Source organism: Sapajus apella, unplaced genomic scaffold (assembly GCF_009761245.1).
Source record: "Sapajus apella isolate SASKATOON/1434 unplaced genomic scaffold, GSC_monkey_1.0 scaffold21, whole genome shotgun sequence".
NCBI lineage: Eukaryota > Metazoa > Chordata > Mammalia > Primates > Cebidae > Sapajus > Sapajus apella.
In genome coordinates this window covers 1392237-1397357 of record NW_022436961.1, presented here as the reverse complement: position 1 = coordinate 1397357, position 5121 = coordinate 1392237, and the positions used below count along the sequence as shown (strand labels likewise).

Below are 5121 nucleotides of genomic sequence, written 5' to 3'. Positions count from 1 at the left end.
AACTCTGACCCCTTAACCTTGGGGATGCCTCCGGGAGATGCCACCTGTAAAGCCACTGAAGACCGGGCTCTGTTTCATCTCCCCAAAATGACAACTCTGCCTTTGAAGCTGAGTTGAGGTAGAAGGAGGGACTTGACTCTGGGGGCAGGGCTCAGACTTCAGATTAGATTGAGAACTGGCTGAGACAGGGAACAGACGAGGGCACCTCCCCATAAGAAATGCCCATCCATGCCACGTCAGCTGCCATTGCCATGGCAACACCAGAAGCTATCACCCCCTTCCATGGTAACAACCTGATGACCTGGAAGTCACTACTCTTTTTCTGGAAGTTTCTGTGTCTTCATCCCCTTAATTTGCATGTCATTAAAAGTGGGTATAAATGTGATGGCCGAGCTGCCTCTGAGCTGCTCCTCTGGGCTCCCTGCCTCAAGGGTAGCCCTGTCCTACAAGGACCAGTCCCCTGCTGCCACTGTTTGCAGTCCAATAAAAGCTGCACCTATCACCACCATCTTACCCTTGAATTCCTTCCGTGGTGAAGCCAAGAACCCTCCCAGGCTAAGCCCTAATTTTACGGCTTGCCTGTCAGACAGCAGAGTCAGCCAGGAAAAAATACCTTTCTTCTGTGTCTCTCTTTTTTTTGTGTTTTTAAGTTGATATTTCATACTTGTCCATATTTATGGGGTATGTGTGATATTTTGATCCCTGCATACAATGCATAATGATGGAATCTGTGTAATTGGGATAGCCATCACCTCCAGCATTGATCTTTTCTTTGTTTTGGGAACATTACAAATCTTCTAGCTATTTCAAAATGTATAATAAATCATTGTTAACTATAGTTTCCCTACTGCAATATCAAATATGAGAACTCATTCCTTCTAACTGTGTTTTGTACCCATGAACCAGCCTCTCTTCATCCCTCCTCCCCCATCTCTGGATCTTTCCACTTCCTCCACCTTGCTCCATCAATCACCCCCTTTGTTTCCATTTTTGGTTTCTTCTTTTATTCTATCAACAGACATGTTCAAGTCTTCCCACCCTAGAAGAAATGATTCCCTTAATCCTGCTACTTGTTCAAATGCTGTTCCTTCCTCCTTTTCCTGGCAAGAACACCTATTGCCGAGGTAAGCAGAGGTGGCCCTGCTCTGCTGGGAGGGACCCTTTGTATTAAGGATAAAGGGGTTGGGAAGGTGGAGCCCAAGAAGGAATACCTAGGGTCAAGAGCATTCATTTACCCCCTACCTTCTGGCTCAATCCATCTATGGCTTTGACCCTGACCCATATTTATATTCTTCATTGGTAGGCAGAGGGATTCCCAGAAGCTGACATTGACCACACACTCACCCCATCAGTCTGGATTCTGCCCATTCCAATTTTCACTGCTTTCACGACTGGTCTCATACACATCAACATGGTCTGTTGGGATCATTTTGCTATGTTGCTTCTCCAGGCAATTCATGGTTTGATAGAGAAGAGACACCACATCAGTGAGTTCATTTCATTGCAAGTAAAAGAGTATTCAACTTTTAATAATGTTTTCAACGTAAAAACATTTATCATCACAGCATTGTTCACAATAGCCAAGACATGGAATCAACCTAGCTGCCCATCAGTGGTGGATTGGATAAAGGAAATGTAGTACATATATACCATGGAATACTACACAACCATGAAAAAGAATAAAGTCATATCCTTTGCAGCAACATGGATACAGTTGGAGGCCACTATCCTAAGCAAATTAACTCAGGAACAGAAAAACCAAATACTGCATGTTTGCACTGATAAGCAGGAGCTAAGCATTGGCTACTCACGGACATAAAGTTATGAACAATAGACACCGGGGTTGGCCAGGCACAGTGGCTCAGGTGGCTCAGGCCTGTAATCCCTGCACTTTGGGAGACCAAGGCAGGTGGATCATGAGGTCAAGAGATTGAGACCATCCTGGCCAATATGGTGAAACCCCGTCTCTACTAAAAATACAAAAATTAGCCAGGCATGGTGATATGTGCCTGTAGTCCCAGCTACTCAGGGACTGAGGCAGGAGAATTGCTTGAACCCGGGAGGCAGAGGTTGCAGCGAGCCAAGATTGTACCACTGCACTCCAGCCTGGGTGACAGAGCAAGACTCAGTTTGAATTTTTTAAAAAAAGATACTGGAGTTACCTGGAGTAGGGGGAGGCAGAGGGGACAAGGGCTGAAAAAATAACTATTGGATACTATGCTCACTATCTGGGTGAAGGGATCATTCTTGCCCCCAAACTTCAATGTCACTCAGTATACCCATGTAATAAAGCCCTAATCTAAAATAAAAGTTGAAATAATGTTTAAAAAGTATAAGAAGATTTATTGTTTGCTTAACAATGAGTCTAGGCTGCTTAGGGCTTGTTTAGCAGCTTGGCAATGGCACCCAGGACCAGGCGCCCTCAAACACCCTGAGTGTGTTGACATCTCGTCCTCAAAGCTTGCCGACTCCTGGTCACAAAGTGGTCACAGTTGTTCCAAGCACCACAGCCTCACACTGCACTCACAGCAGGAAGCAGCAAAGAAGGAAGTGGGCAGAATTGGGCTTTCTTTTTAGCAGAGAACAAAACATCTTTGCAGAGTTCCCCTGTAGTTTCATTGGCCAGAACTGAGACATGGCCCTGGGCCTCAGTTTCACTTTTTTCTCTGGCCTCCTAACCAGGAGCATTTCTCCGAATTCTTCAGTCAAACTTAAGAGGTCTTCTGTGTGTCCTCTGTTCCAATCATAGAACCCAATGCTTTTCATAGCACCTAATGCCTTCCCCTTTTTTTATTTTTTTTTATTTTTTTGAGACTGGGTCTCACTCTATTGCCTAGGCTGGAGTGCAGTGGCGGGATCTTGGCTCACTGCAATCTCCGCCTCCTGGGTTCAAGCAATTCTCCTGCCTCAGCTTTCCAAGTAGTTGGGACTACAGGCACGTGCCTCCACACCCCACTAATATTTTGTATTTTTAATAGAGACAGGGTTCACCATGTTAGCCAGAATGGTCTCGATCTCCTCCTGACTTCATGATCCGCCCACCATGGCCTCTCAAAGTGCTCAGATTACAGGTGTGAACCACCATGCCCGGCGCACCTAATGCCTTTCTTCCTCAATAAAAGGCACTTTTTAATCTTTTTTATCCCCTGATCCTCTTATCTTATGCATGTATTTCTGAATTAGTAAGTAAGAAAAGAAGGAAGGAGGGGAAAGACTCTATCCCAAGTACTCCTCCTTTTCTTTTCCTCCTGTTTCTGTTCTGCTTTGGATGTCATCTCTTCACAGCTTCAGACCTGACATGCCTTCCAGTCTGAAGTCCTGCATTTTTGACTCCCGCTGGAGATGGGAAGCTCAAATTCAACACACGTAAAACGGAACTTATCATCTTCCACCAAAAACAAATCTTTTGAAATGGAAATAATATTTTTGGAAATATGTCAGTTGCTTTTCTCTATTACAGGCTGTGTGTTTGATTTCTGATGGTTCCTCTGGCTCCGGGAGGGTTAGGATTGTTGCAGCAGGGATGCAAGGAGGAGGAGGGGAATGTTCAGCTTTGGATACACAGAGTAGGCTTTCAATAATAACCGCTTATCATGGAAAATTCCAAATATATCCAAAAACAGACAGAAGAGTACAATGATTTCTCATGTACTCACTGTCCAGCTTCAGTAGTTATCAAGCCATGATGAATTCATCCATATGCCTCACCTACCACTGTAAAACTCATTTAATATCCAACTCGTGTTCAAGTTTTCCTTATTTCCTTATTGTTTTATAATTTGTTTGAATTGTGATCCAGTTAAGATCATTTTTAAAAAGAATTTTTTTTTTTTTTTGAGATGGAGTCTTGCTCTGTTACCCAGGTTGGAGTGCAGTGACACAATCTCAGTTCACTGCAACATCCGCCTCCTGGGTTCAAGCAATTCTCCTGCCTCAGCCTCCCGAATAGCTGGGATTACAGGCGTGCACAACCAGGGCTGGCTAATTTTCGTATTTTTAGTTGAGACAGGGTTTTGCCAAGTTGGTCAGACTGGTCTTAAACTCCTGACCTCAGGTGATCCGCCCACCTTGGCTTCCCAAAGTGCTGGGATTATAGGCATGAGCCACTGAGCCCGGCTGATCCAATTAAGATCTATATGTTACAATTGGTTGATACGTTTCCTATTTTTCAAAAAACTATTGGTTCCCTTTTATTACTCTGTTTCCTTGCAATTGATTGCCGAAGAAACCTGGAGTTTCTCACAGTCCAGTTTTTGCAGATCACGCCCCTAAGGGGTGGTTTACATGTTACTCTGTACGCTGTATTTTCTGTAAGTTGGTGGTTAAATGTAGGGCTGTTAAGATTCAGGTCTGAATTTTTTTGGCAAAGAGGCACATAATGTTTGGTGATGTCAGCAGCTCTTGGTGACCATTGCCTAGAACGATAAAGTAGACACTGTGAAATTATGACTATCATTCCTTCTTCTACTTTTTTTTATTTGAGATGGAGTCTTGCTCTGTCGCCCAGGCTGGAGTGCGGTGGCACAATCTTGGCTTACTGCAGCCTTCGCTTCCTGCATTCAAGCAATTCTCTGCCTTAGCTTCCTGAGTAGCTGGGATTAAAAGCATGCGCCACCACACCTGGCTAATTTTTGTGTTTTTAGTAAAGATGGGGTTTCACCATGTTGGTCAGGCTGGTCTCGAATCCTGCCTTTGTGATCTGCCTGCCTTGGCCTCCCAAAGTGCTGGGATTACAGGCGTGAGCCATCGTACCCCGCCTAGGTAGACTGCTTCTTTAAAGAAAAAAACTATGTAGGGTGATGGAAAAAGAATCCTTAGGTGTGGTTGTGGCCGTCTTGGTCACTTGTGTGCCACTTGCCAATGCTAGGACATGTCATAGTTACAGTGACTGTTAAAAGTTAAAAACAAACAAACAAAAAAAACTTCTTTCATCAACTATTTTGTTATCATGAGGTATAATTTTATTAGAGAAGCTGAGTAAATGAATTCCACCCCCCACCCCATGGTTCCTTTTAGTAGGAAATGATATTTATTATTGATTTATTTAGAAATAGAGTTTTGCCCTTGTCGCCCAGGCTGGAGTGTAGTGACACAATCTTGGCTCACTGCAACCTCCACCTC

At 44.0% G+C, this 5121-nt stretch overlaps 1 non-coding gene across 1 annotated transcript; it reads left to right on the top strand.

Annotated features, from left to right (window-relative positions):
- Window positions 1–4789: 4789 nt before the first annotated feature.
- On the top strand, window positions 4790–4894 carry LOC116558571. Its single transcript, XR_004272073.1, has one exon. It is a non-coding gene; the product is annotated as a small nucleolar RNA SNORD46 (small nucleolar RNA).
- Window positions 4895–5121: the final 227 nt, after the last annotated feature.